Source organism: Phodopus roborovskii, unplaced genomic scaffold (genome assembly GCF_943737965.1).
Source record: "Phodopus roborovskii unplaced genomic scaffold, PHOROB, whole genome shotgun sequence".
Lineage (NCBI taxonomy): Eukaryota > Metazoa > Chordata > Mammalia > Rodentia > Cricetidae > Phodopus > Phodopus roborovskii.
Genome location: NW_026126410.1, coordinates 22448331 through 22474972, shown reverse-complemented (window position 1 = coordinate 22474972; position 26642 = coordinate 22448331). Strand labels below are relative to the sequence as shown.

Genomic DNA, 26642 nt, shown 5'->3' with positions numbered 1-26642 from the left:
TGTAGCCCAGCTCAGAGGTAGAGGGGATTGGATAGGTGAGGCTTCTGGGAGGTGATAGCCATCCCAGCCAAGTTCCTTTCTGTAGCAGGGACTCCTGTGGTTTACTGGGTCTGAGACATACATTCATGTTCACATTATAACAGCTCTGGAAGTTGGATTCAGCTTATAAATCAGGGAGACTTGGAATGGGTCTAGGGTCAAGTGGCTTCCCTGAAAAGGACATCATTAACAGTTCTGAACAATCTTGGGTATTCTGTCATCAGGTTAGAGTTACTTGAAAGGCAAATGTTACATATGCAATGTTTAACTGAGGTTTTCAGTGTTTTAAACAAAATTCCCTATGATTTGGTGCCAACAGCAAAAAGTTATTATCTACAGAGGAAAGTTTAGGGATGGAGTGAAATTATTTTCATTGGACATTAAGAAGAAAACAGCTACTTATCATTAGAGGAATGGCCTGAGTTCTCCATGTTTTTCGTAGAATGTGTTTTTACAGGACCCATACCTCAATGAATCTGTGTTACATTTAGTTACTAAGATACCCACAATAATTGTGATCATAATCATTGTCTACCACATATGAAATACTACAGATCAAGGCAGTAGAAATTTACAGTAACAGAGGAATAGATACAGGGAGCATCTGGTTAACCAATGTTGGTGCTACCAATTTCCTGTGAGAACTGGTATTGTCTGTACTTTATTGTTCATGGTTTTCTCTCTTTTCTGGTAGTCAATGGTACCTTAACTTGATGGACATATTTGATTACAAGGAACAGAATCCCACTCACCAACCAAAGACAGTGGTGCTCTATAGCCAGTGCCTGGAAACCTACTCACAAAGGAGAATGTCAACACATGCCTACATTCAGTTGACATCACAGTCACTTGAAATGCACCCATTGTGGAAGCATTTTTACACTTTAGAAATTGGCAAATTCCACAAATCAGTATTTTATTTGCTTTTTAAGAACTGATTTAAGAATACACTACTGCTGCAGGGTGATTTGTGGATTATACTGGGTTTCTCATGAAGATCTGTGAAGGTTTGGAGCCAGGTAAAGTACAGTTATGAAGATCAAAGATACCTTCCTACAGTGTCTTCTCCAAGGCTCTCTGGACCACATTCTCTCTTATCTCTACTTAGATCCACACATCTCCTCATTCTCCTTGTGGAGAATCAGAGGCACGGCTGAAAAAAAGTTTTTCTTAGAACTCTGGCTAGAGCAGGACCTTGAGAAGTGAAGGATGGGACAGAAAAATGATTCAGAGGAAGTGGCTGGGGCTAAGAAGTAAGATTGAGAGGTTGTTTCAAGCAATGGGAACTTACAGGTACAGAGTCACTGATTGTTCCTAAAAGACAAAGTGAACACAGTGAGGAGACATGAGACTGAGGAAAGGAGTAAGGTGAGATGTGGGGCCATGTGCATCTTATTGGACTGTATCTTTTATTTTGCACCCATAGGATTAAAAACCAGAAACATGAAAGCTAGACTTGTGGTCTAGACAGCTCTTAGTAAGATGTACCCAAGGTAACCTGAAGCATGAATTTATGTATGAGTACCAACTGACTCCTTCCAGGGCTTGGGTGTGTCCCATATGATCCCAAAGAAGAAGTAACTAATACTCATTGTCTCTCACCTCAAAGAATAGTTAGGGAGGCAAATGATACCATCAACGTGAAAACTTTTTAGGACCCAGCTGTAGTTCCTGGATGAGAGACTTACTCATCTGTAAAATGAGGGGTTACATTAGATGGAGTCAATGTTCTTCTAGTTTTGAAATTCCACAACTCTGTTATTATCCTTATTATCTGATGACCATACTAAAATTACAGCTTTTATGGACCCGAAGCACCCTCCCCTCATCTGACCAAGAAGACTCCATGTAAAGGTCTTGGGCTAGTAATGCCACTTCCAGAGCAATGCCAGTAACCAGAAAGTTATGCAGGGATGTGAACAGTTTGGGTCTGACTGGGAAAAGGAAACTGATGTGTAAACTAGAAGTAGAACCAAACCGTTTAAGAAGAAAGGTTTTCTTTCTGTGCATCACATGTAACTATGGAACCAGAACCCTCAATTGGTAAATGCTCTGGTTTTTTTCATGTTGCATATTATGCTATAACCAAAATACCAAATGATTTAACAGTGGTTTTCAAAACCCAACGATAAAACAGGGAGGTTTAGAATCATGAGGTTTAAACTTTTTGTTTGTTTTTTTCATTCCTAAATTGCCCTTCAACTAGAATGTTTCATGTTTGTCGATGCCCTCATGTTTTAGAAAGGGAAACAAGTCAAGTAAAACACTCTTCATAGAAGTGGTTCATCAAAGATGGTATCATTAATAACTGCTTTTAGATTGGTGCCCTTGCTGACATAAAAAGCTCTTCATAGATCAGGCACCCAGCCAACTGCCCTGGCCAACTGCCTTGCTTACATGCAGATCTTACAGAACCACCAATGAGATGTCATCTTGGTCCAGGACGGAGATGGACAAGTAAGACTCAGATCTACTAGTTGGCTTGCTCAGGGTCTCACAGCCAACAAATGGCAGCTCTGGGATTCCAAATCACAGAACTTGGCTCCATGCTTCACATCCTTGTTATTGCTTCATTATGGCTTATCTCTGACTGCCGCCGAATATGATTTCCTAAAGACGGCTTTTCCAAATTTCAAGATAACCCTGTCACCCTTGTGGATGTAGAGAGAATTTCAGCAGAAATAGAGGCTCCATGGTCTGAATTTGCAACAGTTGGGAATGAATGGTCAGAACAAGCCTTGCTTTTTATGCCAAGGTAAATAGAGTTGGAGAAAAATCTTGTTGAGAGAAGTGGACCAGAACCAGAGAAGCACTTAGCAAGCATTTCCCCCATATGCAGATTGTAAATGAGAAAGAGAGGGGGAAGAAGGGAGGAAGGGGGCAAGGAGAGGGATAGAGAGAGGAAAGAGAGGAAAACATACAGAGCAGGAGGAGAGGGCTACTAGAGAGAACGGAGAGGACTTCCGGGAGGGGTGAGAGGAGAGAAGGAGATAGTAGTGAGGGTGTGGACATGATCAAAGCCTAGGCATGCGTGGTCACAATGGAAGTCATCACTCCGTACAATTAATGGGTACTCTGTGGTGTGAAACGTTTCTTGTAGCCTTGTGTGTTCTGAACACTTGGTCCCCCCCCCCAGATGGTGGCTCTACTTTAGAAAGTTATAGACCCTTTAGGAATTGGAGACTAGATGCAGGAAGCGGACCATTGTGGGCAGGCCTTGGGATTTTAGAACCAATCCTACTTCCTGTCTATCCTCTTGTACTTCGCTGCTGTCTTTCCTACCGTAAAGACTATGTCTTTCAAAGCTTTGAGAAAAGTAGCTGATACATGCCCTATTAAAATAAATCAATAATAAGTAAGTGGCTTCTCCAACATTTGCAACAGATACAAGGCACCCACGTTTTCTGGAAGGCACTGCCTAGAACATCAAAGGCATCATGTCTCAGGAAGGGCTGAGTTTCAAAAAGCATTGTGCCCCTGTCTAAATGGTAGGCTTTCTCATCCTAGTTAGTAAGGACTTGAAAGAAGAAAGGAATTCTCTATCCCAAACCTGGCTGCCTCCCTAATGGTGGACCAAAATCAAAATAGCAATTGCAGCTGTTTCTCTCTATATTTAAAATGATAAAACTCGTGGGAAGACAGATCCTGTGGAAAAGATTCTCTCCACATTTCCAAGTAATGCTCTTCAGTCCAACTTCCCCCCACATGCCTTTCAATGGACTTTAAAAAGGCATGCAAAGAAAACCTTTAAAAACTGTATTAGGTTCTTTCCTCTGGTTAACCATAAGTTTTAGTGAGGCACAAAAGCCCATGTGGGAGGAAGCCAGCAGACCAGCTCAGTAGTGCACTTTATTTCAAGTATAGCAATCAAGCCGTAGCCATTTGTTGAGCCTTTACTGAATGCCTTGCTGTGTGGGCTAAAAAACCAGGGACCTGGAGACTAAACTACAGAGTGGTGGGGAGAAAAAGCAAACAAGATATCTAACTAAATTATGACAAGTAGCATTGCCTAAAGGTAGGAGAAGACTAAAAAGACAGCAAATGTAAAGCTCTGTTGCCGGGCTCCTTTCTGGGGGTGCTTTAACCTGTATGCGCAGAAATGTCCTCGCTCAGGTTCTTTTCGGCCATCAGATACAGTGGGCAGGCTCTCCTGCATTTCTGGCTAGGAGCTGAGAACATAAGAACTGGGCTCTCCTCTCCCCCAAGATTGTTTAAGTCCCCTCACAGCCCTATATTTCCACGCCCCGCCCCCCCCCCCAGGAACAGACTTTGGTAAGTAGCCATTCACTCTGATGAGTGAATTGGCTAACTGTAAACCAAATGAATTTCATTCGGACTGTGATGTGACCGCCACCATGTTGATGCATTTTAAATCTGTTTCTTCAAATTGTGGGAAAAGACATTCAGATGGGATTAATGGAAGTTTGGGAGGAGAAAGGATCACCCCTGTCCTGTTAAATAAGGTGACCCTGAGAATCTCAGTTTAAAGGTTAGCTTTGCTGAGATCCCTTCCACGACATCAGTTTTAATGTGGGATTTCCCTCCACCCAGAACACACTTACCAGAAATGCTTTTGTTTATTTACTCATGAATTTATTATTTGTCTGCATACACTTAGATATTAACACTGACAGTAAATAACTTTGTGCTGTAGTTGAAATATTTGTGTCTCTCTAAAATCATGTTGAAACTTAACCCTTAATGAAAGCATGTGGCAAGTTGGAGCTTTTAGGAGGGTTTGGGTCATGAGAACTTGGCCCTCGTGGATGGGATTAGTGATCAAGGAACAAGATAGTTACTTTTCTGGGCTCCATCTCTTCTGCCCTGTGAATGCAGTGACTTGAAAGCAGAAAGGCACTCTCAACAGACAGTAAAACTTGATTCCAGCCTTCCAGACTCCAGAACCATGAGAAATACATTTCTGTTCTTTTTGAATCATCCAGCCTAAGCATCAAAGAACAACCCAAGACACTTTGTCAGTTTTGTGTTTTCCTCCTTCCCATAGTCTGGGGAGAAAACGATTGGATGCCTCCATTGGGCAAAATAATATTGTTCCTCAGGAGTGGTAGCATCAGGCATTGATCTCTACACCCTAGAAGAGTGGTAGGCAAAGTATGGGCCAGATGTCTGTTTTGATGACTCAGTGATATTTGAACACAGTCACTCCATTAGTTGACTCACTCTATGACCACTTCCTGCATCCAAAGATAGAGCCCAGTAATCCAGTAATTGCAAAAGAGTCTATATGGGCCACAATCTGAACATGGTTATAATCTGAACACTTTAGAGGGAAAAAAAATGCTGAGGCCGCTCTAGATTTGCCACAATGAAGTTCATCTGAAACAGATGCCAGGTTGTATGAATTCTTGGGAGCAAAATTTAATGCCTTGTCCTCATTAAAAAAAGAAAGAAAGAAAGAAAGAAAGAAAGGAAAGTTAACCTCCTAAATAAAAACATAGGATATTTCAAAATACATTATAAGTCAAAGATCTTTTTACTTAAATCTTATATGAAGCGTAATGACTTATAGCCATTTATTTATTGTATTAATTGAGACAGTGATGAGTCACACACATCTTGCTTTATTCCTCTGCCCACAAGGGCTAACGAGAGCTCTTCATATAACTGTAACACAGAAGCTCAAGTCTAATGAGGCTGATTTCATGCCTCCCCCATGCCTCCGGGCAGGGCACGGAGACTTTGGTGAAGCACACACAGGATTCTAAATGTCCACTTTTGGGTACCACTTATAACTCTGTTCTCATTTCACCTCCCACAGCAAGACTTATTTATTGTCACACTTCAGCTCAGCAGGGTACGGATGTCAATGTCAATCCTCTCACAGAGGCAAGTGCTTGAATGTCTGTGGAAACTTTAAATACATTGGTGAGGAGGGGGAAATACCACACACAGGCGGAGGCAGGAGAATTGTGATTTCCAGGATGGTCTGGATACACAGAAAAGAGAATCTGTGTCAAAGAAGTAAAAGTGTGCCATCACAAAACACCATGACCAAAAAGCAAGTTGGACAGCAAAGGGTTTATTAGGCTTACACTTCAGTATCCCTGTTTATCACTGAAACAAGTCAGGACAGGAACTCAAACAGGGCAGGAACCTGGAGTTAGGAGCAGGAACAGAGGCCATAGAGGAGTGCTGCTTACTGGCTTGTTCCCATGGCTTGCTCAGCCTGCTTGCTTATAGAACCCAGGACCACCAGCCCAGGGATGGCACCATTCAGTGGGCTGAACTTCCCCCATTGATCCCTGATTAAGAAAATGCCTTATAGCTGGATCTTATTTTCTCAGTTGAGGCTCCTTCTTCTCTGGTGACTTGAGCTTGTGTCAAGTTGACATAGAACCAGCCAGTACAGTCAGTAAAGTGCTTGCCAGGCAAGTGTGAGGGCCTCAGTTTGGATGCCCAGAGCTAATGAGAAAAGCCAGGTGCAGCAGCACCGTAATCCTAATCTGGGGCACAGTAGATTCTTGGGCATGTCTGGCCAGCCAAGGTAGCTAAATCCGCAAGCCCCTGCCTCAAGGAAGACCCTGTCCCAAAGGCTAAGGTGGATAGTGATGTGCATCTGAGCTTAATAAAGCAAGGATGCCGAGAGCTGGAGAGAAAGCTCAGAGGTCAAGAACACTGGCTACTCTTTCTGGGGACCACACAGGTGCTCATAACTAGTTGTAACTCAGGTGATCCAAAAATCTTTCATGGGCACTGCACACATGTGGTAAGATACAAAAGAAGATAAAATATGCACATGTCTATGGGCATTATATTACATATTATATAGGATAAAAAAATCTTAAAAAAATAAAAGAAAAAGAAAAAAATGAAGGAACTATTTCCTGAATCCTACAACCTGAGGTATTTTGAGAATTCATGGATTCCAAGTATCATTCAATTCTGTTTATTTGGTTTTAGAGAAGGAAAGCAGTGGAATGTGAGACCAGCTGTAGTCTACCAGACATGTTACTAAGTTTAACTTTCAAACCTATCAATACCAGAGAGTCTAGCAAACAACATCAGAATAACACAAAAATATTGAGTGCGGCAGAACTTCCTTCATGGCTCTGCATTTGCCTAGAGTTCTCAAGGCCTCACACAGCCTCTTCCTGTGTTTGCCTGCAATAGAGATGTTCTGCATTCCTTCACACACTGCAGCATGCCTCTGGTGCACAGCATAGGAAATATTTGTCTCTTCAAGTTTCCCTTTCTGGAGTGTGGAACTGTCTGGCCTGGTCTTTCAACATCTTACCCAACACACTTTTGGGCTCAGAGACCCCAGAGCCAGAAGAGTAACTTTTGGTTCATGAGCATCATAAAGACCAGAGTCATCATACAGCCAGGGAAAAATACAGCTGCTGCTTGTGCAGACACTGGACAAGAACACACAAGGAATGGATTCTTTGGAAAGAAAGGTGGGAAGTACTACTTAATGGTTTCACTGCAGCCCAAGACTGACCTTAGCTATGTTCAGGCAGTCAGTATGACCAGCCATTTCTGGTGCACTATAGCATGTGGGCTTCCTAGCAGTCAAGACATGTACTTAGAACTGCTTGACCACATGGCATCAGTTCTACAGAAAGAAAAGATGAATTTGGTTGTTTGTTTTAAAACTAGGTTTTATCATGTAGCCCAGCCTAGTCTCAAGCTCATAATCTTGTCTCACTCAGCCTCTGAGCACTTTAATCTTCAGGCATGCAGCATGCAGAATATGAGTATCTTGTGGCCCCTCTCCCAGGTGAACCTTTCTATTAGCATCGAGGAGAAGCCATGTACAGAAGTGAGACTGTCTTAGCTATGGCAAACCAGAAACAAACAAACAAAAAATACCATAGGCTAGGGGCCTAAACAGCAGACACCAATAGTCTTCTAGTGAGATCTAAAGGCTGAAAGCCCAAGAACAAGGTACAGCAGGATTGGTTTTCTTTGACACTCATCCACTTGGCTTGCAAACAGTTGCTACCTCTTCACCTAGTCATTCTTTTGTGCTTCTATGTCCTTATTAAACACCAGACTGGAATAGGGCACACTCAAATATCCTCATTTTACCTTATCTCTTTAAAGTCCTGAATCCCTGCAAAGTTACATGTTGAGGTACTGGGGTACACAGGATTTGAGTTGGGGAAGTAGAATTCTATTCACAATGTAAACTCCCCCCAACACTTCCTTAAGTAACCAAATGCTGCATTCTGTCCACAAAACAACAGAGTATCAGGTATGACTGCCTTCCAACAGATCCTTGCCAATACTGTATATACAATACACATAATTACATGTGACTTTGATGTAGTGTTAAAAAAATAAAGAAAAAGAAAAGCAAAAGAGAGGCAAAAGAGTGACTGGAGTATAGACAGGAGTATATAGTGTCATCTATTAGCCTTTTCTTCCTAGGGACCCAACCAATATAAAGAATCTTAACAGTACTGCCAATGCCATGCAATGGTGGCTCAGCATAGTCTAATTTTTTTTAACAGTGGAAATCTGTGTTGTAGAGGCAATCATAAAGGATCTTCTGAAGACAAGATGCATAGTAATATCACCCTATATTATTCTGAAAATATCTTTAAGTTGCTCTTAATCTTGAGTGTTAGTTTAGTAGGGTATACAATTCTAGGGTAAATTATTTTGTCTCAATACTATGAACCATATCTTTAGAAACTAGATTTTCTTAATTTTGTTGAAAAGACAAGTAGCTATTTTTATCTGACAATGACATCTTTTTCTCTGGGTTTTTTAAGTCTATGACCTTAGTTTTTAAAAGTTTTAGCAGAACATTAGACATTAATTTACTTTATTATTTCTTGATTTCTAATGTATTTCTCTACCAACCTGAGAAATCATATTCTTGCCAATTCTGAATATCCATGTTTTTCATTATTACATTGAACACTGCCTTTACTTTCTTCTGTCTATTCTTCTAGAATTCCAATTTCAAGTGTCTTGACTATTTTTTCATTCATGTCATTTAGCCTCTATTTCATAGTTTCCATACCTTTATCCACCATCTGCACCTGTTGTACTGACCACCCCCATTGGGGATAGGGACAGGGTCAGATGTGAGGTGATGTGGAGGAACTAGATCTGGGTCGGGAACCCCAGAGCTCTCTCTTGCTTCCTAGATAGAGACAGAAAGCATCCATAGGCATCCTTGGGACTGGAACCTGCTGACGGTCATCTCTCTCTGTTGTAAGTTATTTCTCCCTGAATAAACATCTATTCAGCCTATCTGTTTTCCCCGATCCTTATTTCTCCATGATGTCATGCCTACATAGAGTATTAGGAAACAATTCTGAAACCCTTTATTCCAATCATCAAATGTCAGGCTGTGTGCTATAATAGCATACCAGGGATGAGTAATTACCATGGATTATAGTTCTCATAGTTTTGGATGCTGAGAAATATACAATCAAGTTGAACATCATCTGAAAAAGCCTTCTTGTCAAGTGCTCAGATGACAGAAGACAGAGGACCTAAACAGGGCTATCTCTGACCCCTGACGTGGTAGGAGAGGTAGACTTCACGCTGTACACCCTTTTCACAGCAATACTGTGGTCAGTTCCTGAGGATGGAGGCATCATAAGCTATGTGTCTTCCATTCTGTTTGAACATTGTTGTTTTAGGACTTCAGTTTCCAGCATAAGCAGTTTGGGGAATATGTTGAGACATTAATTCTCTCATCATCTATGATAAATCATTTGTTTAATCCATCCATTGTTTTGAATTTCAATTGCTATATTCAACATTTATAGAAATGTAGCTTAGTTCTTTTAAAAATAAATTTTTATTCTTTTTTTGATATTTTTTATTTAAATTTGAAATAAACTTGTTTTACATGTCAATCCCACTTTCCAAACCCTTCTGTTCTCCCCTGTCTCCCTCACCAACACCCACCCCATCCCCTTTTTGCTCGCCAGGGAGGGTGAGGTCTTCCATAGGGAGTCTTCAAAGTCTGTCATATCATTGGGAGCAGGGCCTAAGTATTCCCCCTTGTATCTAGGCTGAAAGAGTATCCCTCTATGTAGAATGGGCTCCCAAAGTCCATTCATATACTAGAGATAAATACTGATCCACTACCAGAGGCCCCATAGACTGCCTAGTCCTCCTTAACACCACATTCAGGGGGGCTGGGTCAGTCCTATGCTGGTTTCTCAGCTATCAGACTGGAGTCCATGAGCTCCCCCTTGTTCAGGTCAGTGGTTTCTATGGGCTTCTCCAACTCAGTCTTGACCCCTTTGCTCATCACTCCTTCCTCTCAGCAACTGGATTCCAGGAGTTCGGCTCAGTATTTAGCTGTGGGTGTCTGCTTCTGCTTCCATCAGCTCTAAAGTAGCATATAAGGTAGTAATAAATCTCATAATCGTGGAAGGGCATTCAAAGTAGCCTCTCCACCATTGCTTAGATTGTTAGTTGGGGTCATCCTTGTAGATCTCTGGACACTTTCCTAGTGCCAGATTTCTCTTTAAACCCATAATGGCTCCCTCTATTATGGCATCTCTTTTCTGGTTTTCTATTCTTTCCCTGTCTCAATCTTCCTGTTCCTTCATGCCCACCTCTCCCCTTCTCTTCCTCCTAACTCCCTCCCCTCCATGCTCCCAATTTGTTTGGGAGATCTTGTCCCTATCCCCTTCTCTGGGGTAAAAATAATTCTTTATTCTTGCTAGTCTTTTGCTTATTTTCTTATATTTTCCAGTTTCTCTAACAGTTCACAAACATTTTAAGGCTATTTCCTTTATAGTCTGCATCAAAAGATGACACTGTGCCCAGTTTCTAGCTCTGTCCTCCACCATTTCTGTTGATCCCAATTTATGTTGTTTCTGTGTTTCCTCTTAAAGATCAGGGTTCAAAAACATCTGGCTGAAGGAGTAGTTTGGTGTGGTTTGAATAAGATTCATTTTTAACGAACTATTTTTCTACCCACGGCTTCCCAGACCACAGACATATCTGCACTAGATCCTGCCAAGGTCGGGTTTAGGATTACAAACTGTCAGAAAACTCTCATGTTTGTGTTTTCATTCCTTTCACCAGTACCCGAGAAAATCACATTGCTTTCTTGACTTCATTTTGGCAGAGGATGATTTTTTTTCTACCCCATATTTGTCTGAGGATGTGGATGTTTGATATCCTGGGTTGTCTGCTTTGCCAAGAATGAAGCTACAAAGATCAGTAGATGACTACAGGCTGCCTGCATTTCAGGACCTGTTGTCACTCTGGGAGTCACATTTTGACCTTATGAGTCTCACTTAGGATTTGATGACAAAAAAATTAATAAAGGCAAAGACAAATGTATAAACTTGTAAGGAGGGAAAATCTCAGGGAAATGACATGAGTGTGAACCATGCTTTTTTTTTTTTTTTTTTTTTTTTTTTTAGAATTTTATAGACCATGACTGCCTGCACGTTGCCATAAGGCCCACCATGAAACTGCAAGCAAACCCCAATTTTAAATGCTTTCTTTTATGAAAGGGTCATGGTGTCTCTTCCCAGAAATAGAACAATGACTAAGACAGGTACTAAAGATTATTTAACTGGAGAGCCATATGTCCATTTTGCCATAGATAAGGAATGACTCCCTTTGGCAGACAAGAACTGGCTTCACAAGTTCTTAAGGAATGCTGGCTTTTATCTAACCACCAAGAATCCCCCTGAGGTCCAGGTTGAGCTTACTTCTGGGTATTTGGACTGCCTTTTGGAGTCCAGGGAACTGGAGTTTCCTTTGGACCTGACAGTAACTAGCTTGGAAGCAGTATGGTATGGTGAGCAGTTCTCAATGCTGGCTGCCCAGAAGAATGAGGAACAGTTTAGTCACATTCTGCAGTTCTATACGATGTTAGTAGGGCAGTATTTTCCCCTTTCAATGGCATGACTGGCTAGGTCATATGGCTTTGCACAGCCACAAAATGCCACCAGAGAACCAGAGAGCAACATGAAGTCACTGGTTGCTTTCTTTTGCGGACTCTTTTTACCCATAGAGAAATTTAACATTTGGTTATCTACTCCTGATAGCTAAACTGTCTGCAGATAAACTGGGCACAGGAACATTAACAGGAGAAAAGAACATCTTTCATTAACATGTACAAACAGAAGTCATAAGATGCACAAGATGCAAAGGGTTGTGAAACAGACCCTTGAAGTTTTATAGAGCCAAACAAATGGTTAAGGGCTTGGACACGTGGGGGAAGGTTGTGGGAGGTCACATACAGAGAAAGAACTTGTAGTACAGATGAAGAGTTGAACTGTCCCAGGAAGCAGGCACCCGGGATATCACCTCTGACTGGGGCCAGGTGTTGGAGCCCAGATCTCTTCTTTCTGTGAAATGATGGTCCTTAAGGCAGAAAGGATGCTACCAGTTGAGAACCAGTACCCACTGGTTATTTACTTACCAAAACAGATTTCCTTTATAGATGTGAATTTCTTATGTGAGAGGGTGGCCTTTTGAAATAATTGCTGTGTTTGGAGAGGTCTTTAGATTATCTGAATAGTAACAAACTAGAAGAATTCCAAAGACATACATTGGGATGAGGTAGTTGACTCTCCCACAGTATAATCTTCTTCATGCTCTCTCTCCAAGTGGGCTGGGGGTTGCTTAAGGACCAGAAAAAATATATATTTCTTTATGAGTTTAGTGTTGTAGTAACTTACATTTAGTGGATAAAGTTTCTTTATAAGATCTAGCAGATAGCTATAGTCTATGACAGTAGATATTTCCTATATCCCCTCTCTCCTTTCCCCTAGCTTTTTATGACTCATTTGCGTCTTTAAATTAGTGATAACAGTATTATTCCCCCTTTTATTCTGCACCAGGCAGAGAGCACTTGCTTCCTGTGAATTAACTGTTTACTGTCCAAAACGAACAATGGGAAGCCAAGAAAGATCAAGCAATTTAGCATAGCTTTTAAGTGTAGGCACCACTTGGTAAGTTTTAAATTTGCTACCTGAGCATATCAGCTTTGTGTGTTTTGAAAACTTTCGTTTTCCATCTTTATTTCATGTTTAAAAGTAAAGAGAAAATGAAGCTCAGTTTCACCATGATTCTGACAACAGCTCAGAGCTGGGTGGGGAATGCTCTTTATGTCACCTTCTGTGGGCCTTTAGGTCACCGTACATCTGCATTCAGCCCTCCTGCTCTCACTGGCCTTCCATAGAACTCACCTCACACATGCTATAATAAAATGTCTCACAAGCACCCTTCTAGTTTTTAGTCAGTTTCTATCCCTAGGGAACAAGCATTCAGGAGGGAGTGTCCAGACTCTGGGTGGGACACCAATTATGGGTCAGGGAGGGAGAAGCAGGAAGGGGAGGAATGTTCCATAACTCATATTTGCTAATATGAGCACATTAAGTAGGAAGTAAGTGGAGAGCCCTCTTAAGACACACAGTTTAAATAATGTTTAAAAAATACTTCCCAGAATCCCACAAAGCAAATATGAGACCCACTCAAAGTTCTACCTCCCTTCTGTCCCTTAGCCCTGGGTCTCTGGGTAAGAGGTTCCTAGTCTTATCCAGTGCCAACTTCCTTTCTTTTATGCTTCTTTTCAAAGGGCCTCCAAAATTCTCTTCCTTGTCACACAATTCAAGGGACATACTCTCCCTTGGGTGACCAGTAGCTACCCGGATATCTTTCGCCCCAGAACCTTCCCTGTTCCCACTTACTGTTCTACTGTTGTAAAGACAATTCATCTTCCGGGCTTTTGTGTTCTTGGGGTTCTAGGAATCTGGGGGAACCTTGCTTCCCTCTTTCTGCTTTGCTAGTTTCCATCTGCCTTCCTTTTCCCAACTGGAAAGAGCGTTTGCCACAGACCTTTCTGGCACCCCTGGTTCCACCCCTTTCCTCTTCTGGAATGACACAGACAACCAGAACATGTTCCCAACCATCTTCATATTCTGCAACTCAAAAAAACCAGAAGTCTATAATGAGAACTTACAGGAGTCTTTTATGAGAGGCAAGGACAAATTGTAACTTAGGAGAATGCCTGTCCTGAATGTGAAAAACCTCCTCCAGGAGCATGTTTGCATAGCTGGAGGAATTTGCACTAAGGCAAAGCAAACAAAGAGTTTGTGGAATTTTGTTGAATATTTCCACAGCAGTGCAGTCAAGTGCCCTAAGCAGTAACAATCTGCCATGTGTGTTCACCCACAGTGGGAAGATGAGTTCTGAAAACAAGAAGCACTCCATTTCATGAGGTTAGTGAGGATTTTAGAGCCATGGAAAAATGGTAAAGTGCAAGATCAAAAGCCAAATGGCCACAGAGTATTTGAAAAACACAACATCAGCAGAAAAAAACAAAAACAAAACTGTATCAGTAAGAATAGTATTCAGATGTACTCACTGGAGAAAGAAAGGGGTATAACTAAAATAGCTTCTAAGCAGAACTTGATATATCTCAAATGGAGAGTATGAGATTCACAGCAGCTGGGTTTAGAATCGCTCTTTCTGCAGAAGAACTTGGTACTTTTGCAAGATTCCATGTAGGGATCATCCTACTTTGTTACCTAGCTCATTCTGTTTGCATGGCTTAGGAGTCAGGGATAGCTCAGCCCAGACCAGCTAGGATAGCCAGCCCTGCAGAGGACCCTATGTGGTGATGATGCTCTGAATGCAAGATCCTGATGTCACAACCCACACCAGACTATTTTGAGCAACATCCAAGGGCATAGGCCTGAAACACTATTGTGGTATCAACATGTGCATGAAATATACATATGTGTATGTGTAGATGTTGAGGTAGAGATCAGGGCAATATATTGAGTGTCCTTGTCTGTCACTCTCTACCTCATTGCCTTAAGGCAGGCTCTCATACTACCCTCGAAGCCTAGGTTTTTATGGGGTCCTAAGGATTCACTCACACTTAGGGCTTCCTGCTTGCATTGCAAGTACTCTTATTGAGTCATCTTTCCAGTCTCCCGTTATCATCTTAATTAGATCAACATAAAAACCACTACAAGATTAGACCTGTTGATGGTCAGGAGGGAGTGGGAAGTTATTAGCCTTTCTCAGAACCCTGCTACTCGCTCTCTCCTTCCCTCCCTGTCTCCCTTCCTCCCTCCCTCTCTCTTTGGCTATTTTGAGACAGGGTTTCTTTGTGTAACCCTGGTTATCCTGAATCTTGATCTATAGACCAGACTGGTCTCAACTCACAGAGATCCACCAGCCTCTGCTGGTATTAAACGTGTGGCCGCCACCACTCTGCTACTCTCTCCCTCTTATACCCTCACCTCCAGTTGCATGTAGTTATGTCCCAACTGCACATGGGTCTCAGAGGGTGCTCCTGTATAGACAGAAGATTAACTGAAGGGAATTCCATCTATGCAACTCTCAGGAGGTTGTTACTTATGCTAAGATGTAATTTTGGGGTAATACAGGAGCTTTGGGCTCATCTATGCCCAATAAACTCATTAGTTCACCAAGCTAGACTTGGATAGTATTTACTTTAGTTGGCTCTGGTGTCTTATCTGTGGCAGGTTAATGTTCACATTTTCCTGGGAAACTTAACTCATTAGACATTTAGTAGTTACTTTTTCATTTTTCCCAAAGGTCACATTTAAGGGCTCCTGAGATTGTGACCTTCAGCAGAAGCAAGAAAAGCTGTACACAGTATACATATGGACACATATGCCAAGGTACCCCTTCTGACTCCAGAGCTCCATGAGAGTTGCAGCTTGAGGTTTGTGAACCCTTTGGAACATCTTCCGTAGTCTGCATGGGGAAATATTTCCTGACATTTCCGATGAACACAGTAAAGAAAGCAACTTGGCAATGGGATACACAGCAACTAGCTTTGTATGTTCTGAGAAAGGAAAGGCCATCAAGTTCAAACTTTCCAAGCCTTTGGTTGCTTGTACCCAGAGTGATGGCAGCTGGGGCTTCACCCTTCCATAATCAGTCCTCTTCAGAGCTGGAAAACAATGAAGAGATTGATTGTCACGTGTTGGTGGAGGTGGCCTGATGGCCAGCAGAATAATGGCTAAAAGGATCATTCCAGACTTGGACAACCATGCTTAGATTCTTACCTCTACTCTTTCTAGTTCTGTGATTCGCACAATTTTCTGCATCTATGTGAAACACTGTTTCCCCATTTATAAATATATGATAACATAATGCCTAAGTTCTGGATATTAGGAGAAACAATACTTAGGAAATCTATGTTAGGTATCATGCAGATAGCACTATGTAACAGTTAAGGACAACGGCCCTGCAGCCAGACTGTCCTAAGCTGAATCCTAACCCCTACTACCCGATCATAACCTGATGGCTTTGGGTAAATCACTTACTCTTTCTGTGCCCCTAGTCTTTCTGATCCATCAAACTGACACAAGGATTAATTGACCTAACACTTGTGTAAGCTTACGATGTTGCCAGTTTTTGCTGCTCATCCTCTATTCAGACCTCCCCAGAATTTGCAACTTCCCCTCAACATCGAGCAGTGCAGAAAACTGGATGCTTAAGCACATGGTTGCTGTAGCTGATCACTTAGAAAAGAACTTGATATGTAGTGAGTGCTAAAGTGTGTTCTCTATAACATGAACCCTTAAAGCAATGTCACCAAAAAGAAATATAAAGTTGCATAATAATTTTAATTTTCTATTAACCATCTGTTTCGGTATGTGGTGTTGGAGACTGAAACCAGGACATTGTGCCTGTTCTAGGCAAGCAGTATACCACTTTAGCTAAATACCAAGCTCTAGTAACCATATTTGTTTAGATCAAGAAAGAAATAGGTAAAGCAATGCTGACATAGAAAATATTAGCATTTCTATTAATAATCAATATAAAAACAGGGTTAGGGACACTTCCTTTTACTTTTTTTAATCTTCACAATAGCATGTGCAATTGGGTATGCTTGCATTTTATAGTACGTGGTAGATGGGTACCCAGTAGACCTGTAGCATCTGTCACCACCAAACTACCAGGATAGCACTGAGGATCAGCAGTCCTAAGCCTTATGGTCTTCTCAGGTCCCTGGTGCCAAGGCCAAGATGTTCAGCTTGCCTGCTGCCTTCTGTGAGCAGGACACTGAGGCAGGGCTTTCTGTAGCCTCCTTTCCTGAGCAGGTGGGCAACTCTGTTGAGATGCAGAGGAGAACGACCTACCTTTAGAAAGGCACCTGCCAGCTTTCTGGTTAGTCCAAAACCATAAACCAATTAGCATTTGAAGCTGCTTTATCACCACAGACTTGCTAAATTCTGAAATCTAAATGTTTCCCTGTGTTAGTGGTTTCATACTCAGAAATATAAAATGAATGTTTTTTTTCTATGAATATTAGAGCTTGCACGTGAATGCAGCCTTCTGACTGTACTATTATGTTTTCCCCCTTCTTCTTTGGATTGGATGCAGAGCCCCACATTTCTCTCAATCTGGATGCTTTTTTACTAGACAGAGTCGGGGGTCAGATGTTGACTGTGAGTCAGAGCCCCATCTATGTAACAAAACACGAGAGATAATTGACCTATAAAAAGATAAGCTTTAATTAATTAATTTGGACATTTGAGATGAGGTCTCATGTAGCCTGACCTAGCCTTGAATTCATCATGAAGATAGAGATGACTTTGTTCTCCCAATTCCCCTGCCAAAAGCTGAGATTACCGGCACGTGCAATCACTCTTGGCTGGAAGCCTGATTTTAGTTCACAGGTACAGAGGCTGCAATGCGAGATTCACAGTCATGGTGCTGGTAGGCTCGTGGCAAAGTGTGGTATGACAGCCAGTGCTCATGGCACAACCAAACTGCTTGCTGCATGAAGGGGAAGCAAAAGATAAAGATGGGGCACACACATTGGGCCTGAAATGTCTCTTAGAAGTTTATACCTCCCACAAGTCCCACCATCTGCCAATTGCACAGTCCTGGGGAGTCAAAGCCTTGAGCACACATAGACATCTTGATCCAAACTGTAGCACTCACCACACACCAAATAAAGTGGAGGATACTTTGGTTATGGTATGATATCTATATCACAAGGTTGAGTAGTTTTTATTATCTTCAAATGTTCCTAATCCGAGGGGAACCAACACCGATGAGATTTGGAGTTTACTGTTGCTGTGACAAGAGAATCACTAGAGAGTGCTTTATCCTAAAAACAACAAGGTGGTTTTGCTTATAAAGGCTCTGCAAATTAAGAGTAGTCTTAGGGGTTAGAACTGAGAAGGTTCTGAGAGGCCATGTAATTTGATGTATGTTCTTTTATTGATTAGGAAAGTAAGTCCAGAAGAGGTTAAAACACTTCAAGTTCAAAAGTAAGCAAAATAAATGGATCTAAAGCCGGAGGGGGTGGTGGTGGTAGCACACACCTTTAATCCCAGCACTCAGGGCACAGAGGCAGGAGGAGCTCTGTGAATTAGAGGCTAGCATGGTCTACAGTGTGAGTTCCAGGACAGCCAGGGCTGTTACACAGAGAAACCCTGTTTGAAAAATCAAAACAAACAAAGAAATGGATCTGATCACCCGGGCTCCTTGCTCTTAGTATTCAATGCACTATGTAGTGTGCCAAAGTTACCTTCCCAGGGATAAAGGAATGAACCTGTTTATCCTACAGGATTTTAACAGACGTGAGATAGAAGATGGTCACTTCATTCTTGATGCCCATTTACAGTCCTAGACATAGTTAAATATCCTGAGCTCAGTTGTCATTTCTAAAACTTCTGGGCAAAGCAAACAAAAAACAGAACAATGAGATGTTACTTTACCCCAAACTTAACCATTAATTTCCTTGCAGAAGGGAGAATTTTAGCTGTTGTCTAAGGCAGTTGAAGACTCTAGATGGAGTCTATTAGATGTCAGTTTTGACTCTGAAAAGAGTGAATCTGCAAATGGTTTTGACACAGTCTTCCTTCCACACAATGCCTCACACACATCAGACTTGCTGATGAGGGATGGGTTTTAAACTAACGAGAGTAGACACCTATGGGAGCCTGGCAGCTTGACAAAGGCTCTTTACAGGTGACTGGGCAAGATTAGCACAGGTGAAGACTTGGGTGAATGAAAGGCTGGCTTGACACTGGTTTAATAGTTTGACTGCTGTGACTTGTCATCGGTCACTGACATTTCCAAAGCAGCTCTTTATTCCCTGTGCCATTATCCCAGTTGCCTTTGATACAACAAAATGCACAGGTGACTACACTCAATGCTGTAGGTTCGATGATCTAAACGGATCAAAGAAATCAAGATGAAAATCTGGGTTGCAGAAATTGCCAGCACTAAACAGAGTACTTATCAGTTACATTTCTTTTAGTGTGGTTTGAGTTTACATCACATATGAGAGTGTGCATCTTGCTTTGAAGTGGTTCCTCCCCTACACCCTACTTCCCTAGCCCCCTGGGATTTTTTTTTTTTTTTGATGCATAATGTGAGGAAGCAAAGACTCCTGAGCTAAGGATGAAGTTTTTGTTTTCTAGTTGGCAAGCTGGCTTGTGAAAGAGTAGGCAGGGTGTTCTCTTGGGGCAAGGAGCTGCATAAGGGTGGGGGAAAAGCACAGGATATTTGATGTTAACACACAGCCAAGGTATTGTAGACTGATTGCTGTCAGAGTGAATCTCACTTCTGCTGGAATTGGCTGTTTTCCCTCCCGACATCGGTGGATTTACAGTAAGTAGATCCTAGCAAAAACAACAACACCACTTAGTTCTCTCCGTGTCAAGACACAGGAGTCCATAGAGCTCTGGTGAGTCTAACTTTCTACGACCTAGTTGGTTAATGGGACTAAAAATGCATGGAAAAGGCTGCTTAAATTAATAGAATAAGTGGAGAGGGTTGAAATCCTCAGAATTAACGGAGGAATCATCTAGGGTCAGTGGTCCTGTCTTGGTGGGCTTGGGGAGGGAAGCTTCAGAGGACATAACTCACACACCCCGCTGAGGGCGCTCCTGTTCCTTTCCAGCCTATCAGTATTGGCTGGAGATAGTCTTCCCAACTCCTGAGCAAATCAAAACTAAGTTTTGTCTTACCACCTGAGGAGTGTAAGGAAACAGTCCGGTTCAGCCTAGAAAATGTGAATAGATTGTAGTTTACTTTCTATTCGGTAACTCTGGAAACGGAACCAATTCGACTTTGGTTCAGAGGGGCTTGGGTCAGTGGCTCTGACTTCTGCCCCTGACCTTGCTTTTCCAAAGAACACAGATAACTTTGGAAGTACTTGACCAGAAACGAGTACTTTTCGAGCACCCATCCTTACCCCAGCGTTGGGACACGCATAACGTGGTTCCCAACAACTTCAAATTAAGACGGGCGACAGATCTACGCAGAAGGATCCCACGATCTGCAGAAATCAAAACTGAACGTGGACGTCCTGGACTCGCCGGAGCACCGGGCGTGGGCGGTCCGAGAGCACCTCCCGCAGGTCCCGGGAGCAGCCAGGTCACCTGACTCCGGGAATTTGGGGCCGCGCGGGGTGGGAGTGGCTAGCACCTCCCTCCTCGAGCCCACGGGATCCAGGTCGGCGGGGGCCGGCGCTCGATGGCCACGTGGTGGTGCTGCCGCTGCCCCCGCCCTGCCGACGGAGCCCGGGAGCTGAGAGCCCACTGACCCCCGCGTCAGGAGGAGGAGGAGGAGGGACCCAGCGCAGGAAGCCGAGCAGGAAGCGAGCCCGGTGGCCGCGCTTTCCTGGGGAAGCGGCGGGCGGGACGGCCAGCGGGGCCGGGAGCGGAGGCTGCCGCTTGGATGGGGTGAGTGGCGGCGCCTAGCAGGGAGACTGGGTTCGGGGTGCAGGCTTGGTCCCCGCCTTTGTGTCTGGGGCTGCGGATGGCGAGAGCGCGGGGCGGGAGTTACGGTCTGGACACACAGCTTTGGCCACCCGCTGTCCGCGGAAGACCGTTTGGGAGAGGAACGGGAGAGATAGTGGGGTCTGGCAGAAACAGAAGACCGACCAAGTTAGGTAAGGGGGCTCGTCTCCTCTGACGGGCTGGTGCGGGGCAGAGGCGCGGGGTGTCTGAGGAGGGAGCACGGGTGGGAATGAATGACGCGACCACGGAGGACGATGTGACTGAGTACCCGGGGCAGCTCATCCCACCTGCGTGCTCTGCCCAGCGTCCCGCTCCCGAATCCTTGCTGCTGGGCTCGACCCGCCTCTCCGCTGAACTTGGAAAAGCCGGAGAAGGAGGTGCGAGCGGGAGACGCCGGGTGGCTCTGGATACCCACTGTCCGCTATTGTTCCTTCACGGACTCAAGGGAGCCTGTGAGCTGGCGGGAGGACGAAGGCGAGACCGCCCGGGCCTGCCCCAGCCCCCTGTCTCCAACTCTCCTTGTCATTCCCCCACCACCACAGCTCCTAGGACTGCGGGGAGGAAGATGCTGGAGTTGAAGCACACTCCAGGCAGCTGAGGTTAGGTCGCCATCCATAGCGACCCATCTGGGAGGGCGGGCATCCTTTCAACTCTCTCATCACTGTTGGCTTGGGCCAGTTTGTGTCTGCAGTTTAGGTTCTGTAGTTTGCAGCGGTTTTTCTGTTTGGATTTCGCATCTCATTTTGGAGATGGGGAGGGGGTGGGTGGTTCGAGTCTGGAAAGGCAACAGATGGGGGATTAAACCAGATGGAACCCACTGTGACTTGAACTGGCAGGGGTGACCCCTCAGAGGCCTGAGCTTTATATAAAGCCAGGCTTTCATTTCTAAGGAGCCCAGCTCAGCTCAGCTTTACTCCCAGTGACGAAGTGTGCAAGGCCACTGGTACCTGCCTCTTTCCTTCATTCTGGGCTCACAGGTGATTTGACTGGGAACCACGATAGGAAAAATAGCGTGGAGCCGCCAGGGACCAGGAGGCTTTGCTCATTGTCTGTCTGGGGTGCGAGATCTCAAGGCTGTAAAGACTGACCTGGTGAGGAACTATTTTTGCTCATTAGAGGGACTTTCATAAGTTCTTTTAGCGGGAACTTGCATCTCCTATGAGCTGGAACATAGTTGGAAAAACAAAAAACAAAAAAAAAAAAAAACCCTGTGAATCTCAGTGAGGTTGGACTTTGATTGCTTTGTCCCACAAGTGCTGGGTCCTTGTTTACACGTGTGACAGCACATTTGCTTTTTAACTGATGGATTTAATTTTATGTTTTGTTAGTAATAACTTACTAGCGAGGCCTTATCTCCTTTACGCTTACAGCTTACATGACAGCCAGTTGTATCAGAAGAAATTCAATTGTTGTTTACTATGGACTGGGAGAGACATCTGGTGTTCGGTTGTCAATTTTATCTCTACTCACAGAGATGCCTTATTAACGAATTTGTTGTAGCTTTGTCCTTAGCTTTTTTTTTTTTTTTTTTTTTAATGATTTTTAAGAGCAGTGCAGGTGTATATAGCTCAGCTGAAAGATCTTTGTACTGTCTTTGTGAAACTTAGTAAGAAGGGATGCCCCAGCCTCTGGGGATTTGGTGAGAAAGAAATATGCTGGCTCCATACATTTGCTGTCTCTAGAATGCCACTCCTTAAAGCTGTATCAGAAGATAAAACTGCTATGTCCCTTGTTTTTTGTTTGCCATTTGTGTGTCTGTGTGTGCACGAATATATGTATGTACATGCATAGATATGTGTGTTTTCCAGTGGACCCTACCACATGCTTGTGGAGGTCTGAAGACAACAACTTGTCAAGTCAGTTCTCTCTTGCTATGTAGTTTCCGGGCCTGAGCTCAGGTCTTTTTCAGGCTTGGCACAAGGCCCCTCTTTCTGCTGGGAAAGCCAGCCCTTTTTGATGTTATTTGCTATCAAACTCTGGGCCTGTAGTGTGCTAAGATGGGCTCTAGCACCATGTTAACATCCACCCCCACTGCCACCCAAATTCATAGGTAAATTGAGATTTGGAGTTAAGACAACCCGGCCTTGGATTTAACAGGATTCAGTGTTGACTTTTACTCTCTTCCTCCTTAACCTGCTTGTTTTCCAAAATAGGAATAAATGGAAAGATTTCAGAGATAAGCAACAATTGAGCTTAGTAAGGCATTAATCTTTCCACTATGTAGGTATGATAACAAATACTTTATCTCTCTTTTCTTCTCTGCTTCTGGCATCAGGCAAGCAGGAATGACTTACTGCATACATAATTTTCAAGCATGCTCTGTCCTGTGTGTCTATAAAAAATCATGAGCATTTTTGTGTATAGTTTTGCATTCATGCTATAATTCTATATACCTACAGCTTGCTTCTTTAAAGATTTTTTTTGTTGGTTTGAGATTCATGTAGGTCTTTACAGGCAAATCTAATATGTGAATAATATATTCACCCCCACCCCCCATCAAGTGAAAAATGGTTTACAGGGCACACTTTTAGCAGAGAGAGAGCCCAATATATATATATATATATATATATATATATATATATATATATGTATATGTACATGTATATGTATATGTATATATATATATATTATTTATTTATTTTTTTCTGTAGCATGCTGTAGTATAGTGGTCCACATCCCAAGACAAGCTTCCAAGCTCACAGATTTCCTGTGTGGCTAGTTACTGGGATAGTGAGCTCTTGGAAGACTGCTTTCCTTATTTCATTCATTTCTCAGGGAGTGTTTGGGGTCTGTCTCAGCCATCTGTTAGATGAAAAAGTGAGTACTGGTCACCTTTAAACTCCAAGCATTTAGGTCAAGCTAGCTGACTGGATTATTTTGTTTGGGCTTTCTTTTCTTTTTCATTATTAATAAGAATAGTTCATCACATTGCTGAGTTTGGTCTAGTGCTAAAGGCTTGTTGGTCCTCTGCTCTGGAATTACTCATTCAGTGTCCTCTTCCTCATTTCCTCCTTTTTAGGCCTAAGGGTTTAAGTGTGCCTGAAGAGGCAGGACTCTGCTCTATGGAAGTGTGGCTGTGTTCATGATATGACTTGTCCCTAATGGTACCCAACTCCTCAAAGAAGAGTTAGGCAGTCAGCACCTTGTTGTCTATGTTGTTCCTTCAGATTTCTAGGCACGTTCTGGCCCTGAGTTCTTGCCTTTGATGTACCTTCTCCCTGGACCTCATCTCCGTTACATGGACTGTGGCCTTTCCCCCTGAGGTGTTTTCTCAGACACTTCCACCCAGTATATCCTGCAACCTCTCACCTGTTTTGTTTCCCAGTGTGGCCCCTGTCAGATATGTTAATTTATGTTAGTGCTGCCTTCTTATACTAGAATACAGATATATGAGGGCAAGAGTTTTGCATCTTTTTAAATTGTTGTCCCATGAGTATTGTGAACATTGTTGGTACATAGTAGTCACTCATCAGATAAACATAAATGAGTATAAGGTGTTTTTTATTTGTAGTCCTGGATGGCCTGTAACTTGTTATGTGGACAACTCACTCCTACCTCTGCTCAAGGTATAGAATTACAGATACATGCCGTCAAGCCCTCCTATCAATATTATGTTTGTTGTTTAACTTGGTATTTTATGCCTCTCCTTTCTTCTGCACATGTTAGACATCCTGAGGGTGTTAGATGTTCTTTGTAGTATTCCAGTGTCACTTATAGGTCCTAGTGGGGTTTTAAAAAAAGTCTTACAAAGAATCCACTCTATTTCACTGTGTAACTTATCTCAGAGTACTTGTTTCTTGAGGTATTTTTTACCCAATGTTTGCCTGAATCAAAATTCAAGGAAAAACAAGGAACGGATACTTGGCCATGTGTTCATCTCTCGTTTTCCTGACAAACTTGTCCTCCCGTTGACCCTGATGTGAAAGGGACAGACCTTTCCCTCCATACACATTTCTTTAAACATGTCTTCATAGTCCCCAGCAACACCAGACATAATGAACAGAAAAGCATCTCCCTGGCTTGCTACAGAAGGGTGTCCGAATTACTCTTGAATGCCTTCATCTAGGAAGATTGTAGGATGGGGTCTTTTTATGGTGGAGGGAAAGTGATCTTCATCTGAAGGTCTAAGACCAGCCAGTGTGAGGCAGGAACCTAAGCATACTCAGGGTTAGAACAGTCACATCAGAAGGTCCTTCACTCATGGTACAGACAACATTCACTGCATAGTACAGGCTTAATTTTGCTGGGAGACAACTGAATTTTCTCTACCGTGGGTGATGAGTATAGGAGTTGACAGAACAAAGCTAGATGTGTCAAAGGGCTTTGTGTATTAAAAAAAAAAAAAAAAAGTGGGGCAGGGAAAGGAGTCTAATTTTTCCAGTTAAGTATATAGGTAAGTGATACTGACAAACATCCTTAAAATATGACTAGAATGTTGAATTACAACCGTTTTATCCTCTAAAGTATGGTCCGGTTCAAGATGGACTTGGTTAACCACAAGCACTGGATCATAGTGAGGTGCTAAATGAAGAGATTTCTTCTCTTGGTTTACAGTTGCAAGCAATACAACAAGAGCTAGAGAAGGATTGTTCACCATATTTCCCATTTTCTAGCTCCAGCCTTCTGTAGGGAAGAAAGAAAAAAATGATTTGCGATAGATTATCATTAAATTTAGCCAACATTTTAAAAAGTGGTTCTACTACATATTAGTGCATTTAAAAACAAAACCTTCACTGAAGTAAGTGTACCTGTTCAGCTTTATATTCAGGGAGTCCAGTAGATATATACTGGTGCATGTTAGTACCTATTGAACAACACATATGAGCATGTCATTAAGCCCCTCACAGTAGCCATGAGACATAAAGCCATCTAGGGTGGAGATGAATTTAAACAATAGTCACAAAACAGTGTAGGTAGGCTGCAGCAAAATGTGTGTTGGAGTTGAGACGCTGTTCAGAAAATCCCCCTGTCCCCACTGCTTGGAGATGTTTGCACTTTAGGTCTCCACTGCTGTGCTTTGGTGACTCATGTCATCTTATCTTGTCTTCACCTGTCAACTGCTCCAATCCTTTCTGTAGCAGATGACTTTACTGAAAATTGCCTTGTCTTGTGATATGGTTCCATGCCCATTGTTCACCCTGGACATGTTTATCATGATTAGTTCACCCTGTTATTCAGCAAGCAATCTAAATATTTATGTATTTCATGTTGTGCATGTTTTGCTTGCATGTATATCTGTGTACCACTTGCATGCAGTGCCTTTACAGACCAGAGGAGGGTATTGGATTCCCCTAGAACTGGAGTTAAAGGTAGTTTGGATCCCCACCCCCACCCCAGTGGGTCCTCTGAAGAGCAGCAAGTTCCTCCGAAGAGCAGCAAGTTCACTTAACCACTGAGCCATCTTTCTAGCCCAATAACTCTTTTCTTAAATTTTGTATTTGTGAGTAGAAAAGTTTATACTAAAGCAACATGCATACTACATCAGTTTACTGTCAGAGACAATTAAAAATGTTCAAGTTTCAGTGTTGCTTGCTGTCTCGTTATAAATAAGAACAAAATCAGCCTCTCCCAGCCCCAAATTTGCAGGTCTCTTGCCTCGGCCATCAGGGTGCTGAGACCATGCAGCCACACCCAGCCCTGGTTTTTCTTTATGATTCTAGATGAATTCAACTTGCTTGATCAAGAATTTTGGTTCTATTTTTAATCTTTTACCCCCACCCGCCTTTTTTTTTAAACTTCCACTGCTTCTTTCCAATTGCTGGTGCTGGCTGGAATGCCAGAACCTTAGCCAGGAAAGGAAGCCCTGGCAGACTCGCTGGCAGGGGAAAGCACCAAGAAAAGCTCCTTTTACACTTGGGCAGTAAGGAGCTCTTTTCCTCCCAAAGGAATCCA

General features: G+C 42.8%; 1 protein-coding gene across 2 annotated transcripts in view; it reads left to right on the top strand.

The window, feature by feature from the left end:
* The first annotated feature begins 20465 nt into the window (after positions 1-20465).
* The window catches only part of Rai14 (retinoic acid induced 14), a 133047-nt gene continuing 126870 nt past the window's right edge, over positions 20466-26642 (top strand). The window contains exon 1 of one of the 2 annotated variants that reach the window (XM_051182533.1): positions 20466-20693. The gene's annotated coding sequence lies outside the window, so the exon portion shown is untranslated. The remainder of the gene's footprint in view (positions 20694-26642) is intronic. The other variant, XM_051182534.1, reaches the window with a different exon arrangement.